Source organism: Rattus norvegicus, chromosome 11 (genome assembly GCF_021556685.1).
Source record: "Rattus norvegicus strain SHRSP/BbbUtx chromosome 11, alternate assembly SHRSP_T2T, whole genome shotgun sequence".
In the NCBI taxonomy this organism is placed as follows: domain Eukaryota; kingdom Metazoa; phylum Chordata; class Mammalia; order Rodentia; family Muridae; genus Rattus; species Rattus norvegicus.
In genome coordinates, this window is record NC_141544.1 from 63,488,689 (window position 1) to 63,507,691 (window position 19,003).

Here is a 19,003-nt window from a genome sequence, read left to right on the forward strand (position 1 = left end):
GGTCGACCACATTAACTGCCCAGTGTCACACTCATTATTTCTTACAGGAAAGAATAACAAACAATGCCCAGTGTATATTTAAAAAGAGTCAATTAGGTTGTGTGGACACATGGAGGAACACATGTTAACACAATGCCACACACTAGATGATGTGAATGATACATTATTTGAAATATATTATTATCCAATATTTCATTGTTTATAAAACCATACCCAACATACAGCACTAAAACACTACTGTTTTAGCTTCTCATACTAGCATCCTCTTTCAGGAGACCATTTTTAAAAAAAAGGCAGTGTAAATGCATTCATTCACTGTGAGCCTTTTGAAATAAACTTATTATACTTTGATTTTCATTTTTAACAATTTTATTTTTATTTGAGACAAGATCTAACTTGATAGCCTTGGCTGGCCTCAAATTTTCAATAATCCTCTGGCCTCTGCCTCCCTGAGATGGTTAGTTTCATTGTCAACTTGATGCAATCATAAATCACCTGGGAAGAAGATCCCAATTGAGCGACTGACTAGATTACATTGGCATCAGGCAGTATATATGGGGGATTTTCTAGATTACGTTAATTGAAAAGCTCTCCCCTCTGAGGGTGGCACCATCCTGTAGGCAGAGGTGGACAGGATTGGAGAAAGTGGGCTGACACAGGCAAACTTGCATTAATTCAATTCTCTCTTGAGTGTAATACATCCAGCTGCTTCAAGTTCCTGTCTCGACATCCCTACACTGATGATCTAAGTAACCTATCTCTGTGAGTTAAAATAAGCCTTCTCAGGGGTTGGGGATTTAGCTCAGTGGTAGAGCGCTTGCCTAGCAAGCGCAAGGCCCTGGGTTCGGTCCACAGCTCTGAAAAAGAAAAAAAGAAAGAAAAAAAAATAAGCCTTCTCCCCACTAAAAAAAAAAAGAAAAGAAAAGAAAAAAAGAAATACATGCTTTAGTTCAGCATAAAACACTCAAGGTTGACATATGTATTAATATTGTGTTCTTCATAATTATACTGATGTGACTTTGAGTAGCCATTCATTTGTTAGATTTTGAAGGGAATTTGAACCACAGCAGTATGGTAACCATATTTTACCAAATAACCAAACATTTAGCACCCATTTTTTAACTCTATCAATGAAGGTACATTTGTTGGGTTTGTTGAGTATACAGTGGAGAGTGGGGAAATAGGAGTCATTGGTCAAGCGCAGGTAATGCCAATCTTGCAAACCTGAAAAATAGGGTTTTGTGTGCAAAACTGTGTAAAACTGCTGCTAACAGCTACTGTGTTGTGAGATTTTTGATTTCTTAAAAGAGACACAGAAATTTTTTAAGAATAGGTTTAAAACCCAGGCCTGGGATATGTCCCCAGCAGCTGACAAGGATTTACCTCATGCTCTAGAAGAAGCATAGTTTTACCAGCTGCAGATAGTTTCTGTGATTATGTGATGCTTAGAATTCTGAAAACTAATTCGTATGTAACACTTGAGAACAGTGGGTATATAAAGGCTAGGGTTGCTGAGATGTTGGGTTGGTCATTGATGGGTTGTTGGTTGTTGCTTGACTGCTGTTGGATGCAGTTTGTAAAGCAGTTATGTGTAAAGGAAGAGGGGGAGGAAGAGGAGGAGGAAGAGGAGGATAAAAAACAAGAGGAGGAAAGAGAAGAGGAGGAGAAGGAAGAAGAGAGGAAGGGGAAGAAGGAGAAGGAAGAGGAGAAGGAGAAGGGGAAGAAGAAGAAGAAGGAGAAGGAGGAGGAGGAGGAGAAGGAGAGGAGGAGGGGGAGGAAGAGGAGGAGGAAGAGGAAGAGGAGGAGGAAGAGGAAGAGGAAGAGGGAGAAGAAGAAGAAGAAGAAGAAGAAGAAGAAGAAGAAGAAGAAGAAGAAGAAGAAGAAACTATATATCCTGATAGCCAAAATCAAACTTATCCCACAAAACTCTACAACCCTAATAAGCAAGAAGTAGTCTAATGATAATATCACACCCTTTTTCCTCTATCTCTTTTCTCTCCTATTTAGGGGTAAGAGGCTTAAAGTGTAAAAGAAGAGGATGGAGAAGGACAGAAGACAGAAGAACCCACCAAGTAGCTAAACAGCCGGCTACACTACCACACTTTTAGTGCAAACTTGGGTTCTGGTGAACAGCCTTAGTAAAGGGCTAGTATAATTCATGTTTATATAGTTGTAAGAATTTAAGAGTTTCGAAAGTGTAAACATAGAAATATAGGAAAAAGACAGAGATTTCTAAAAAGAAGGAAAGCTATACAACCACTGCACCTGATAGCATCACAGGGAAATAAATGGACCAGTGGCCTGAGCATCAGTGGTGAGTGACCCAAGATATGTGAAACAAGAGGAGATTTTGAAAAATAGCTCTGGTAAAGAAAGAACCTGAATTTATTATTATTTTACTCTGCTGGAGGGAAGAAGTTAACAACAATAGTTTTGTCTAACTTTAAACCACTTTCAGGTTTTGTTTCCATTGTCTTTGAAATGCACATCAATGAGGAAATATTTTATATACTTAATGCAGATTGATTCTAATAAGGATTTCCCAATAGTCTTAAAGCTCAAGGGTCAATTGCTATGTATTTTTTAAACATCTTTTCATCAGATCATTGCCCCGAGCTTTTTTTATGTGATAAAAGTTATTCTAAATTTCACATGATAATTAATCTAAACTCTAAAGCTGGAAAGTATACTATTAGCATTAAAAAACTGGGTCACAGTGTATTTGTTTTCTTCTTAAACTGCTGGGTGAGTAAGCATAGTTAAAGCCAATGGCTTCAAACTGGAGATTAGGAGAGACCCACAAAAAGTGAAAGACTTATTAGGAACATCAATACTGATATAGTTATTCTTACAATGCTTTAAATACATATAAACACACAACAGTAAGTACGTTGATTCCTCATGACACATGATTTTCTAATCATAAATCCAAGTGTACTAAAAATACTAAAATACCTGAAGAAAATAAACATGTAGAGTAACGTCATTAAATTAATGTGATGAGTTATATTCTCCTAAGCTAAATTAAAATTCACAACATAATATGACATTGAATGATTTTCTGCAAGTTCAATAAGGCCAATCAACAATTTGTACTGAAGTTCACAGATCAACACTGCCACTGCCTATCATATATATTCTGTTGCCTCTAACAGCAGTTGACCACCTTTCTGTGCAATCTTTGTGTTTTTATTCCAAATGAGCCTCTGTTTGCTTCTTCTCACTAAGCACAAAAGGTTTATTGTTTTGTAACAATACACATGAGGCTTAATAAAGAATTGATCTGAGAAAATGTTTTAATAAAGTTTATGAACATAAACATGTCTCTCTCTAACAGCAAAAAAGCCAGATATGTAAGTTATGTTGAAGAAAACTTGATTGACTTTCTTCTTCTTCTCCTTCTCCTTCTCCTTCTTCTTCTTCTTGTAATTCTTCTTCTGATATTAAGATCCAATAGTAGATGTGCTTACAACAAAAAGATGCAATCAACATCAAATCTCAATCTCACCTCTCATAGAAATAGAAAAAGCACTATCCTGAAATTCATATGGAAACACAAAGAATTCCAATCAAAAAGAAAGAGTAACGTGTGAGGTGTCACAAAACCTAATTTCAGATGAAGTCATACTTTGAGAGAGAGAGGAGAGAGAAAGAAGAGAGAGAGAATTAAACAAACAAAAAAAGAGAATCCATTCAGATAGCAACCAACTGGGGCTGCTGCAGATAGTAACCAATGACTAGAGAAAAGCAAGAGTCAGGAAAACCGTGCACACACGTGTGTGTGTGTGTGTATGTGTGTATGTGTGTGCGTGCGCGCGCGTGCATACATGCACCTACGCGCGCGCGCGCACACACACACACACACACACACACACACACACATACAGAGTGAATGAAGCAAGGGGTAAGCTCCAACGACTTCACACATACACAGACAGACAGACAAATATCCACACATTCACACATTTGGTGGGTGGAGCAAATTATAGTGAGCTGGCACTGAAAACTTCTCTTTTCCCTTAGGCCTTTTATAGTCCTGAAGACAATGTTTTCCATATAAGAAGAGAATAAAATTACCTCATAGCCCCAAGCTACGTATTCTCTAAAAACAATCACCACAAAAACATACTCTTCAGAAACAGATTAAAATCACTACACAAAAGGAAATTACAAGATAACTGATTGTGTATCCTTCTTTTGAAACTCATATCTAACTAAACATTTCCCATCTATCTTTCTCTTCACAAGCTCCTCATAACTGCAAAGCAATAATTCTTTTGTCATAGCTTACCAAAGCTTAAGCAAGCCTATCTATAGTAGCGAGTTCTATCCTATGTTTAGCTGGTGACAATTTAAATAGAACGTCATCTATCTTACGTCTTTTGACTCTTGTTCAGTTAAACTGGCTAATTATCTATCATCTATTCTTATATTCACAATAAAATTACCTTTTCCATGTCTATGACCTTTTTTTATGGTGCACCCCAAACCCGTGTTCATAGTCCTAGATCATAAAATCAAGTAATTCAGGCCAAACTTAGAATGAATGTTTTCTTCGATCATTAACTTGCCCCCAGGGTATTTTTCTTGCTACCACATTTACGTGTTTGTAGTCATTAAAGCTCACTTTATTTCTTTTCTCATCTATGAGGCTCTTACTATTCTATGAGGAAGAGACACATTCTATTCTTGATTCTAACTTTTAACTTTCAATCATCTATCCTAACTTCCCAAAATCACTTAAATCAAATTAACTTCCTGAAACTACTTAAATCAAATCCAGAATTCTATAAAATTATTAACTTATCTAAACAGCTTTACCTCAAAAACATTTCTCTTCATGTTGATCTGCAGGAAACTTGCCCAACAGAGTAGGCTATCACCCAAGAAGTAATGACACTAGGCTATATGCAGTGAGGGTCTCCTGATGCTCAATCATTGCAAGCTAGATAAATGAGGAATATAGCAATGACAACCATGAGAAGGCACATCAGTAGCAAAAACATAATCATGGGACAAAGACTCTAGGGCTGTACCTCTCTTCAGGGTACACCCATCACAGCCAAGAAAGATGATAGGCCATTTCCAGGAAATTCACTTGCCCATTGCAGTTTTTCCTGCATACATCTGTCACAAAGGTATAAATTTTTAAATGCCTTTAAATAACTTGAGAAGAAAGGATCTCTGATTCCACAGAGTTAAATCTTCGTTTGTAGCAATTTTGTCATCCAAAGACAAAGCTGTGTACTAAGTCTGGCCCAGCGACTGTTCCAACTGAAGTTAGACCTTGGAATCTTCATGTGGTGCTGATTGGTCAGACATGCTGGATGCTAAATGCAATCACTGTAGGGTCACAAAAGATTTTACTGAAATTTCAAAAACCCCTGGGAAACTAGGCAATGTGTGGCAAGAGTTAGAATCCCTGCAGCAGCCTGTGGGAGAAACTGCCTCCATGAGATGGGCCTATGTCTTAGTTAGGGTTTGTTCTGATGAAACACCAAGACCAAAAACAAAAAGGAAATAGGTGGACATGAAAGGGTATATTTGGTTTACAATTTCATACTGCTATTCATCATCAATGGAAATCAGGAGAGGAACTTAAGCAGGACAGAAACCTGGAGGCAGGAGCTGATGCAGAGGCCATGAAGGGGTGTTACTTACTGGATTCCTCTCAGGCTTTACTCAGCCTGCTTTCTTAGAAAACCCAGGATGACCAGCCCAGAGATGGGACTACCCAGAGTGGCCTGGACCTTTCCCAGGGCTAATCACTGAGAAAATACCTTACAGCTAGATTTTATGAATGTTTTTTCCCAGTTGAATTTCCCTGTTTTCAAAGAATTCTTCTTGACACAAGACTAGCCAACATTGCCTGTATGTCTCTAGGATATTTTCTTAATTGCTAATTGATGAGAAAGGAACCATCCCACTGGGGATTGTACCATCCCTAGGCAAGTGGGCACTGGCCATATATAAAAGGTAGCTGAACCTGAAAAGGACAATTCTGCTTCAGTTCCCACCTCCAGGTTTCTGCCTTGAATTCCCTTCATGATAGACTGTGATTAGGATGTGTAAGAAAAATAAGCCCTATCCTCCACAGGTTAGTTTTGTCTTATGATGTTTTACCACAGCAACAAAAAGCAAACTGGAAAAATACCAAAAACATACATTTCAGAAAACACAGTTTCTTCAACAAACGGTGCTAGGAAAATGGAATATCCATGTGGAAAAGACTGAAACTATATCCTGGTCTAAAATGCTTCAGAAAAATCACTGTGAGAGACATCGGTTAAGTAGGATTTCTCATTCTCTGTCTTAGAGGGCAAATGAAAACTTCATGGACAAGAGAAATATACTGAAGTATTTTGTGAGATCTTGCAATTAAGAGGCATAAGTATTGACTGTATGAATATAAAGTCATAGGTAAAGTAAATACAATTCTGAGTAAAAAAAATCAGGAGAGAGAGGGGGGGTAAAAGAGAATTGGTTTCTGCACATTGCCTTTGTTGTTCCTTCTCATACAGAAGTCAGATATAGAGAATTAACAATTTATTTAATCACTTCAGAAAAGCTGCTTCTTGCAGTACACAAAGTGCAGAGACTGAGAGGCTTTAGAATAATACTCAGTCAAAAATGGGGTGTCTTCATCAAACCACTCCCCTCAAGACAGGGATTTATGCAGAAGAGGTGGTGGGCAATGACTTCAAGGGAACAGTGTCTTCCAGACATAGAAGAATTGATCTACATATGAACTCACAGTGACTGTGGCAGTTCATAAAAAATCTGCACAGGTTCAAACCAGATGTTATTCCAGCACCAAAAGGGGAAGTATACACAGATTCCCACAACTAAAGAAGATACTATCTACAACTGATACCCACTGAAAAAAAGAAAAAAATTCCAATGGAATGTCACTGGGTATATTAAGAATACTCTAGTGTATTTCCCATGTCTAGATGTAATTGGTCAACATTAAGAATCTCAATCTTGGCACTCAATTCCTCCCTGTTCCAGAGACAGCCACATTTTCTCGTGAAGTACCAGCCTTGTCCTGTAGACAAAATAGTGAAGGTCAGCGTGATCAGATTTGGGCAAACTTTTGCACCTGATTTCCAGGGCTGCCTACTGTTCTGCATTTGGCACACTGTTGCCATCAATGACCCCTTCATCAACCTCAACTACATGGTCTACATGTTCCAGTATGACTTTATCCATGGCAAAGTCAATGGCACTGTCAAGGCTGAGAATGGGAAGCTTGTCATCAACAGGAAGCCCATCAGGAGCAAGATCCCACTATCATCAAATGGGGTGATGCTGGTGCTATGTTGTAGAGTCTACTGGTGTCTTCACCACCATGGAGAAGGTTGGGGTCCGCATGAAGGGTGGGGCCAAAAGGGTCATCATTTCTGCCCCTTCTGCTGATGCCCCTATGTTTGAACCATGAGAAATATGACAACTCACTCAAGATTGTCAGCAATGCATTCTGTCCCACCAATTTCTTAGCACCCCTGGACAAGGTCATCCATGACAACTTGGCATCATGGAAGGGTTCATGACCATGGTCCATGCCATCACCACCACTCAGAAGATGGTGGATAGCCCCTCTGGAAAGTTGGGCATAATGGCCATGGGACTGCCCAGAACATCATCCCTGCAAGGCTGTGGTCAAGGTTATCCCAGAGATGAATGGGAAGCTCACTGGCATGACCTTCCACATTCCTACTCCTAATGTATCCATTTTGGATCTGACATGTCTCCTGGAGAAATCCGCCAAGCATAATGACATCAAGAAAGTGGTGAACCAGGCATCTGAGGGCCCACTAAAGGGCATCCTGGGCTATACTGAGGACAAAGTTGTCTCCTGGGACTTCAACAGCAACTCCCACTTCTCCACCTTTGATGCTGGGGCTGGCATTGCTCTCAATGACAACTTTGTAAAGCTCATTTCCTGGTAGGACAATGAATATGGCTACAACAACAGGGTCTTGGACCTCATGGCCTACATGGCCTCCAAGGAGTAAGAAACCCTGGACCACCCACCCCAGCAAGGACACTGAGAACAAGAGAGAGACCCTTGGTTGCTGAGGAGTCCCTGTCCCAGCTCGGCCAACAACACTGAGCATCTCCCTCACAATTTCCATCCCAGACCCCCATAACAGAAAGAGCCTAGGGAGCCCTCCCTACTGTCTTAAATACCATCAATAAAGTTTGCCACACCCACAGAAAAAGGATCTCTCTCTCTCTCTCTCTCTCTCTCTCTCTCTCTCTCTCTCTCTCTCTCTCTCTCTCGTGTGTGTATGTGTGTGCATGTAAGTTTTCTTGAGGAAATGTTCTATATTCAACTTACTTAATGCCACAGTAGCACTGTTGTACTGAAACCCATTACACTGTATACTCATTATAAGAATTTAAAAGACTGAACACTGCTCAAAGTACTGAAATGTATATGTCATAAGAAAATCTGGAGTAGGATATCTGAAGGTTTGATACTGACAGAAGTTCTATCAGGGATAAGGACTCTATGAACATTTTCATTTTTAGGAACGCATATCTCCTTATGCCTCTTGTCTCATGCTTTCAAGACCGCTGCAGAATCACAAGTCTCAGATCTGTGTGGGAGAAGGAGATAGGCAAGGGCAGAGACTTGGGTGCCTTTGGTTTAAAGCCTTTGCCATTTCTCCTTAGTAGGATGCATTGCTCCTGCCTTTTTTTTTTCCTGATGTCTCACCTATGAGAACTATACCACATTCCTCCATTTAATGATGTTTTTAGCCAGTTTCATTACTAACATGGACAATCTCAGGATGTTTTAAGGTCAAGGCAAACATGTGGTTATGAGTAAGCATGGGGCCATATCCCCCACGTTTGTTGGCCAGAATACATTAAAAGAAATGTGACAGGTAAGCTAAAACAAAAGAAAAAACAATGGATCCGATGTAAAATGTCAAAAGATAAAAACATGCAGCTTGGGAAAAGAAAATTGAATAACGAATAGATGCTGAACCCCAACAGTAAAGAGAAATGGAAATGAAAGTGAAACACATTTCTGAAAATGCCGTTTTGGTAAAATAATAAATGGGAACTTTAAAATTTCATTGAGGAGGTCAACTGCTTTTTTATTGCAGCATTCTTTTGAGATTATAATTATCATTATTCTCTTACCTTTCCTCCATCCAAACCATCTTATCTGCCTTTCTCCACTCTCCCAATTCATGAACTCTTTTTATTAATTGTTATTCACTGAATATATGTATCCATATGTATTTAGGAATAAAAATACATATATTTTATTATATGTACTATATGTATTTTTATATGTGTTGATATTCCTAAATGCAACCTGCTCAGCCTATATAATGTTTGTTATATGTATAGTTTTAGGGCTGAACATTTGATATTGGATAGCCAGTTGGTGTTCTCTTCCCAAAAGAAGACTATTTCTCCCACTCTCAGTGCTCCTTCGCAATATGTAGCCATTCTGCAAAGCCCATGTTGTATGTGTACTGTTGGGAATACATAACATTTGATCACAAATATTCATAAGGAGACATTTCTGAAATAGCAAGAATAGCAGCATGCATAACAATTTAAATGTTTCTTGAAAGGACAAAGGAATTTTGACACAATCAAATATTTAACTGCTAAAATTAGCAAAACTATATTCACAATGAAACAAAATTACATACATGTTGGTTGGAGTCTTCCAGACATAATCATTTTACTTAAACATAAATGGATGTACTTTTATACCTTTTTATTGATTCTTTGTAAATTTCACATCATGTACCCGAATGCCACTCATCTCTACATCCCTTCATATATGTCCTCTGCCCTTAAACTTCCACAGCAAAGGGAGGAAAAATCTTGACATGGAAACTGTATTGTGTCAGAGTGTGTCCCATAGTATACCCTTTTGTTCACACATGTTCATTGCAATGACTCATTGGTCTGGTTAGAAGACTCTGGCTTCCATTATTGTATCAATACTGAAACCTCACTGAGAGTCCTCTCAGTATCCTGTTGTTGCCCTGAGTCATGGAGATACTGTAGATTTGAATCTGTTGCACCAACTCCTTCATTCATGCCAGCATTTCAACAATGGGATATATGTTGAAATAGAACATTTCAAAGCCCTAGATAGGGATCTAAAAGGTATCTTTAACTGGTCAGCCTGTTGACTTTCCCTCTCTCATACCCTTGGCCTCTTTCATGCCAGCTCTCTCACACTCATGCCCTCAGGCCAGGTTCCTGCAGCCCCCACATCCAGGGCTAGGGCTAATGTGGAGCCCGGGCAAGGTGCAGTGCCCACTTGTACCTTGAGTGCTGCATGCAGTATTTCTTAATAATTGAAGTAATAACTAGAAAGTGATTCCATTATACAAAAGTTCAGGATAAGGAAGAACAGGAAAGGATAAGCTGTGAAATGGTGAAATAATGAATGACTTGGTCTTAAAACCAGTTTGATCATCCTTTAATCAGACTTTTAAAATCTTGATAATATTTTGTCCACTTTAGGCATGTTTGAAAAGATAACAGGATCAAAATATAGGCATAGGCTTTAGCTTTTGGTATCAAAATATATTCTAAGGCAGAAGTTTAACTTTGGGCTGAATGTAGTTTTGAACTGGCCAGTGTTATACTGGTCCTATAACTCTGAAGCCATGTTGTAGATGGAGGCATTATTCTTCTAAATGTTTCCAGGATTCTTCAGAAAATGAGCACATATGATTACTCTTCTGCATGCTTCTAGGGGTGTGCTGTATACTGCTAAGTCGATCTGTAACACTAAGTAGCAGGTCAACTATAACCACTGTTTCTGTGGTATTAAGCACATTAAAGATATAAAATTAGCCACTAAGTTTGACATCAGGAACAGGATCCCTGATCTTGTCTCTGCTACCCTGATGGAATGAGTTAAGACAGAAAGCTGAAGGTCTATGAAAAAGTAAAAGTATAAAAAGAGGATATATGTAGAAAATTTAATTAGAAAAGATATTTAATTAGAATAAAACATAAGCCATATTAGAAGGGATGTGAGGAGATCAAAGATTTTACTTTTAATGGAAATTGGAAGAAGACCCCCTTTTCTAGTCCATTAAAGATCCTGTTGATATCATTGTCACATAAGTATTTCAGATTCAGTATCGATTGTATCACGACCCTCTTTCCAGTCTATAGATCTTGAATTCATCTTTAAATCCCTACCTAGAAGCTTCACCTATGTTCACCTAAGTCAAAAGTCATCCTAGACTACTTCTTTAGCACCATTTGTGTGCAGTCCATCACTTGGTGATGAACTTTCATCTCTTAGGTCATACATAAGCATTCTTCTTGCTTAGCTTAATATCAATGTCCAGAATCATTTCGCGTTTTAACCCTATATGGTTCTAGTGATGGCCAGTAATATTGCCCTATGTTGCTACTAAATCACTGTATAATGTAATATTGAACTCATTTAATGATTGGCTCACCAACATCCAAGATTAATTATTTAAAAGAATTTATTAGTATTCTTAAATAGCAATACTACTCATATATCTACTGACAAATTATATTATGGCAGTTTCCAATGTTAACCCTAAGCCTGATCTATCATTATTATTATTATTATTATTATTATTATTATTATTATTATTATTGTAATCACATGAGGTTTATCAATAGGAGCCAGTGCACTGGGGTCGAGACTCATATCCCACGCAGGGGCAGTGGAGTTCAACCCCAAGAGGCTGGGAGAAAGGGTATTTAAAGGGAGAAACCACAACCCAAAAGGGCAGGGGTGGTGTCATTGGAAAATCACAAGAAGCTTCCTGTCTCTCAAGATTGCTTAACTTTATGTTCCCTTTAGTTCCTAGGAGAAGGTTGTTCTCTTAAGGTTTTAATCTAACTTTATGGTCAGCTAGTTCCTGGAAGAAGTTTTCTGTTATCTTTACTAGGTCTGGAATCGCATATCTAAGGACCTTATCTTAAGTCCTTTTATTTAGTTCCTGAGAGAGCAGGCTCAAGAAATGTGACCTTTTACTTACTTACAGGTAGAGGGCAGGGTCTGGAATTTGAAGTATTTAGGGCTTCTTAGGGGTGAGGTTGCATTTTTAAACTTCTGACTTTTTGGCTGTATTTTTTATTCTTTCATTCCCCACTTCTTCTAGTGGCTAGTTCTAATCATAGAACTAAATTTTAGTACCTTTATAATATTGGTTTTCTTGTCCTCCTAAAGCATGATACTGTTGGTGTAACATCAAAATCTGAACGGTACTCACGCTTTCTCTAATGAAGGTAACTAGTTTATTAACACACATGGACCTATAATCAGAAGCAGAAGCAAAACTAAGAAGGGTCCCATAAGGGAAGATATGAGAGTAGTCATCCAAAAAGATCTACTAAACCAGCTCTTGAACCATCCCTGATGTGTTTCTCAGTCTCTCTGTCTTTTGTCTAACCTTTCTCTAAGTTTACTCATGGAGTCTTTAATTACTCCTGAATGGTCTACATAGAAGCAACATTCTTTCTTTTAGTGTAGCACACAGACCTCCTTCTTTAAGGAATATCAGGTCTAATCTTCTCCTATTCTGAAGGACTACCTCTGAGAGGGAGGTTAGGGATTCTTGGAGGTCAGCTTAAAAAGTCTTTTTTACTCTTTCTATTTCTAAGTCTGTGGCAGTTCTGAATTCACCATAAGCCTTGTGCTGCACGGGAACAGCAGATGTTCTTGTATCTGCCCTTGCAACACCTAGACTCAGCCTTGAGATAGCCATAAGTAATTCTCAACTCTCTTTTATGTCTTACTAAGGCTTTAGCATCAGGATTCCAATATGGACACTAACTAAACCTACACACCAAGGTCATGACTGTCTTTTAGAACTTCTAAACTTATGATCCCTGAGACACAGTCCCAAGAAGTGTCAGAAGTACTAACGTACATAATGCCTTCATAGTAAGGGGATGTTACATCATTTGCAATAGAAATCAAGCTTATCCCCACACCTATGCTGATGGAACCCAGGGCAAACATGAAATTCTTGTTTCTAAAGCGCAGTCCTCAAGTGAGCATTATAGCAACCTCCCAGTCATGTCTCTGATGTATCCACTTATCTGATGTGCAAGTCTATGGAGCTTTTTGAAGATCTGAGTGTCCCTCTAGGTCCCAGCTCTCAGCCCCAACAGCTAGTACTCGGCTGGTGAGGGCTGAGACTTGTCAGGGTGGTCAGCAGCACCAGGTATGGTCCTTTCCAGTGAGGCTTGAGTGTCTGGGTTCGGTGCCATCGTATGTAGCTGAGTCTCCAACTTGGAACTGATGAGATGTCTCAGGGGTCCCGGGGGCATAGCCTACTGCCAGCTGTGAGCAGATTTCTTTCTGTATCACTTGTAGGTCTTTTAGCCTGGCATACAAATCATTATTACTATGACATGTTGGTTCAATAACATCACCTAATACAGTCAGAGGAGCTGAGGCCCCATATAAGATCTCAAAGTAGGTAAGGCTGAATCTGGAAGGGGTATTTCTTGCTCTGAAGAGAGCAAGAGGGAAGGAGTGCCACCCACTCTACGCCAGTCTCCATGGTCAATTTGGTCAGGGTCTCTTTTAGAGTTTTATTTATTTACTCTACCTGTTCTGAACGTAATTTCTAATCGACCTCTAAATCTACTTGGCCACACCCTGGCTTACCTTGGCAATGAAAGTAGGGCCATTGTCTGACCAGATTACCTTGGGCACTCCAGACCTGGGGAAGATTTCTTCCAGTATCTTCTTGATGACTACCGAGGCCGTCTCTTGCTTGGTGAGGAAAGCTTCTATCTATTCCTGGAAAGGTATCTACAAGCACTAGGAGATATTTGTGATCATATTTTCCTGGTTTTATCTCAGTGAAGTTCACTTTGACTTTTCACTAAACTCTCTAGGTCTCTTTGCCCTGTTTGCTTGCCAAGCATTCACTTACTGACATACCTTATATGTTTTACTGCCTCTCTTGGCTAAAATCCTGAAGTCTATTACATACACCTTAATTACTTAGACAAACTTCTTATCTCCTAAACGAGTCCATTTGTGTATTTGGCAAAGTAAGTCTTTTGTTTGTTCTCTGGGAAATATAGTTTTCCCTCAAGTGTGCCATTGTCTTTTTTTCTTAAGCAATTTGGGCCTTTTCTTCTGTTGTACATTCTAAGTGAGGTCATCCCTTAGTCCGATCCCAGTTCCCAGTGGCTGTCTCTTTCAGGCTTGTAACCAGGATAGGCTCCTGCATAGCCATTTCTTGAGCCACTTGATCTGCTTTGTTACTGCCCCATGCCACTGAATCTCTTCCCTCCTGATGTCCTGGGCAACGAATAATACTTACAGTTGCTGGCTTCATCAGGGCATCCAAGAGATGGCAAAGGCATCAGCGTCGCTGATGTGCTGGGGGGTAAGAGGTTCAGCCATCCCAGATGACATTTGTGTTGTCCACCATGGCAGCACCCACTTATCTCTGACCTTCATGAAGAGAACTGTTCTCGTCTGTGAACAAGGTATCCTCGACTTTCAGGAGGGGTCGATCAGTCAGTCGCAGAGGTCTTTCTTCTACCCATGGACTTCTAGCCTGATCTATTCTTGTTGGGAATTTCTAGTGCCAACCAAAGCCTTATAAATTCATCATCCAAACACCTTTCATCATAAAGGCCCTTCAAGTTTATCTGATTTTTAAATAGGAAGGAACAACACTGGTTATACAACTTCATCCCACACAATTATACAACAATTATAGGAGTTTTCAGCCAACACCCAATTATCCCACTGTGTGTGTGTGTGTGTGTGTGTGTGTGTGCGTGTGCATGTGTGTTGTATGTATGTATGTATGTATGTATGTATGTATGTATATATATGTCACCCTCTTTCCTGCCCTTCTTTCCCCTCCTTTCATTTAAGACCAAATCTTCCTTTGTAGCTCTGGCTATTCTGGCAAACACTATAGAACTCAGTTTATCTCAAGCTCATGATTTTCCTACCTCAGCCTCCCCAGCCTACAAAATTGTATTTATTGCAACTAAGACATTAAATCTATACAATCAATACTCGGGTCTCTTAACCACAATGATAGCAAGGTCTCACGACATTTGCAGTATGTTTCTCTTGCACGAGAGACTTTCATTTGCTCTCAAAGAGAGAGAATAAAGAATCCTGGGCAATCAATGTCTCACATGTGGATTTTCTTTAATCCTTCCAGCTCTCAGAAAAAGAGACATGTCAATGTATCATCATATGAACTTTATAGGGTTTTTATTTCACTGGCTTATTGAAGATGACATTTCTGAACTACATTACAAGAACAGTTTGGTTCCAATTGCAATTCCAGGAAGGAGTAAATTAATACTAATGCAGAAGACATAGACAGAGGCCAATGAGAGTGAAATCTAGGAATGTATACAGGCACTACGACTTTAATTGAAATTCATCTCACACTAAGAAAAATAAAAGCAGTATGCAAAGAAGGTGTATTAGCATAGTTAGCAATGTAGAGGTGCTTTGAGAGAGTCCTGCCAATATTCCCATTGCTGTAACACTGTTATCCACATCTCCAGAACTCTTTCTTCTATGACTCTATCTCAGCACCAGTGAAAGGGGGAGGCTGATTGAAAGCGTCCCTTCATACTTCTATGTTATCACTTCTGCTTAATAAAACTGAAGTTTGGGGTAGTACATTGCAATGCTGAAACCCAACTCACCCATTTCTGGTTCATCAAGTCTGTCCAGTGCCTTCACATCTTCAGACTATGTTAGGATGCCTACCTGGTAAGCACAAGGCCATTTTTTAATGTTTTTTTTTTCTGTAGACATTGTTTCAGTTAAACATCACAGAGAACTTCAAGGTAGACACATGAATCTCAATTTCTAAATGAAAGTTCAGAACAGTTAGGATAACCCACCCAAATAGTATAACAAGCTAGAGACAAAGCTCGTGTGACATTTTTGGTCCATCAGATGCTTTTCTAACGTCCTATAGACAAATAAGCAATGACTGACATTCTGATTAGATAAGTATTTTGTTTTCTATCAATAGAAATCAGGGAAGAACTTCAAATTTAAAGAATAAAAAAAAAGAATAGGAATGAAATGTTTGTCCTCTGGTTTCCCATATCACAGAGAAGAGACTATGAAGTCATCAAAAAGATTCAGTGAGATAAAACAGAAGGTTAAAAAATATTTCTCATGGGCTGAGTATATGGCTAAGTTGGTAGAGTACTTATCTAGCATGTAGAAACCTCTGAGTTATCTGGTGGGGTTGTACACAATTAGACAGAAGAATCAGAAGTTCAAGGTCATACTCAGTCACAGAGAAAGTCTCAGTATAGCCTGGGCTATCTGACAAGAACGATTGTTCTTTCCTTTACCCCTTTTGCTTCTTGTTGTCAGATAGCCCAGGCTATGCGCAGACTTGCTCTGTGACTGAGTGTGTTGAAGGGTTATATTGGAAATGAAAAGAAATTGATTTCTTGATGTCTCAAGTAAGTACCATTTTCTCCATGGATACTTGTTTCATCATTTTACACCCAATTTTTTACAGTTAACTCAACAGAAGCAGTACATTAGAGGTCACACCATATATTATCATTAAATTTCCCTTGACACAAACAATCACAGAGTCAGGTAGACATCTTGATCAAAGTTTCTGAAGTCTATTATGTAGTCAGTGCTCTACTGGGAGTGCAGAGCGCATGTCTCACACTGAAGTTTATAATTATTCTTTTATATTAAGGACGTTATGAAAAGCACTTTCAACTATCAAATAGAGTTCTGTATATTTCCAAGGAGTAGTTTTTCCCCTACTGGAAGCTTACCTAGAACCTCTGGCACCATGGAAGCTAGACCACACCGAAGAGTGTTTCAAGGATGGTACACTGCAGGTCCTCTGGACCCTGTGTTCAAAGTTTATGGCATCTTCAGCAGTACAGACTTACTTTCCACCTCTCAGGGGAAACCAAGGGCATCATCAGTAGTCTATAGTGTTTGGGAGTCTCTTGGACAAAGCTGAACAATTGAAAAAATGGTTTACTATACTTGGTGTTGGGGTTTGTCTTAAATGGTGGAGAATTGCCAGGCAAGATAAAAATTCTTGACTTAAACTGTATATGTGTACACAGACTTACACATGATATAGGTATTGTTAAAAGTATAAGTTATGGCTTTTTCAGATAGTGTTACTTTTATTTTACCTTCCTTGTTTGTCTCCCACCCTTTCCCTAATTAGTGTCCCCTCATTATCCCAACCATCCTCAGATTATTGTTACCCTGTTATTCCCTTCTATATTTTTCTTCAACTTGATATCTCATAAAACTCTTCACACTTCAGTTACAATATAACACAACAATCAGAGCACTGTTTACTAAGTGATAGTTTTATTTCAACTTATCTCTATTGTTATTTTTTTAATTTCATGGTCTGAGACAGGCTCTGACTACATAGCTCTGCTGGTCTAGAATTTACTAGAAAGAACAGGCTGGCTTATAACTTGTAGAGTTCCTTCGGTCTCTACCTCCTGAGCGTTGGAGTCAGAGGAGTGCACTGCCATGCCTGACTAATGACTCAGTGCTTGGTTGTCACTGTACTGGGACTCCTTCTCTCCCTATGCAATGATGTTTTTCTCCCTAGGCAACAATGCTTTCCATTCTATGGATAAAGTATATAACATTTTCTATTCCTGAGAGTGCTTCAGCCTCAGGAGAGTTTCTGCAGGCTAGAGTTCCTTTCATGGTAATACTTACAAATTGCCTGATGAACTGCACAATAACAAATTAGATGGTCAAGTTTTGACAATTAAATTGCATACAGCTCCAAACAACCTAATCACAAAACTGAAAATAGATAACACTAGAATGTGAATTCAGTTCAAGGAATGTCAGTGAAGATTTACAGTGTGCAGGCTATCACAGAAGACATAAATAGTGTTTGGACTTGAGCTAGAAGTCAATTTAATAAGTAAAGAGATGTATAAATCTTACAATGTAAATACAATTGCTAATCTTTTCTGGAATTTGGATGTCATTAAGCAATTTCTGACCACAATCACAAATCACCATATAGAAGAGAAGGGTTATGACCTAGCTGATCATGCACAAATTATTCCAAACCTCAATTAAGTTAAGATGCAGAAGGCATATATGTAAATGAGTGGTAAATATTGAGTAAGTAATACATTTCCTGTACAAATCTAAACCAAGATAACATAGAATATTCTTCTATAAATTCTTAAATAAAAGGATTTCTATTTTGTGGGTAGGAAATACTTTCATCAAGACACCAATGCTGTGTTCTCTGAACTCATAATTCAACCAAGAAAACATTTCTGGTAGAAAATGTATCAAACATGAAAGAAATGAATTATATCAATAAAATAAGAAGAATAGCTTTTAGGCATAGTACCCGTGGCATATGTCAAACTGTCCACATTTTGTATCAAAAATCTATTACAAATATCACAGGTAAAATTTGCAGCTTCTTTAACCTAATATAAAAACAACAAATTCTACCCCACAGGCTTCCATATTCATAACCAAAATGGAACCATGCCAAAGCCATGATAATTTATCCTTTTATGACATTGTTTCCTTGGAGGAAAGCACTTTATGATTTCTTTTATTCTCCTGAAATTTAAGTGAAAATCAAAGCATTTCTTGCCTTTTAAATCTGAAAGTACAAACAGCACATAGGTTTGCTGTCAGTCAAACCATAGAAATTCAACCCTGTTAAAGAGCCAGGGAGTCTGTGTCTGTTGCCAAAGGCCCTCCTGATTTAATCATTGTGATTTCATAAGTCTTGGGAAGAAGAATCAAAGAAAGTTTTTATTCTTGCGGCTGCTACAATCAGGTTTTTAATATTGAAGATATTAGGTCTTGCAGGATTTACAGTGGAAGCCTTTAGCTAGCTACACCTCTAAGTTTTGAAGCTGTGAAAACTATTAAAATAAGAACGTAAAATGGCAAGCACCTTGATGCAAGGCCTTGTAGCAGGATTTAGTGTTAAATGAAGCCAACCTA

The 19,003-nt window shown here is 38.6% G+C and overlaps 2 pseudogenes; both read left to right on the forward strand.

Annotated features, from left to right (window-relative positions):
- Positions 1-8,018, forward strand: part of LOC148002585 (glyceraldehyde-3-phosphate dehydrogenase-like) — a 141,494-nt pseudogene extending 133,476 nt beyond the window's left edge.
- A 10,569-nt stretch (positions 8,019-18,587) lies between these two features.
- LOC148002586 (small nucleolar RNA SNORD36) lies at positions 18,588-18,662 on the forward strand (annotated as a pseudogene).
- The last annotated feature ends 341 nt before the right edge of the window (positions 18,663-19,003 follow it).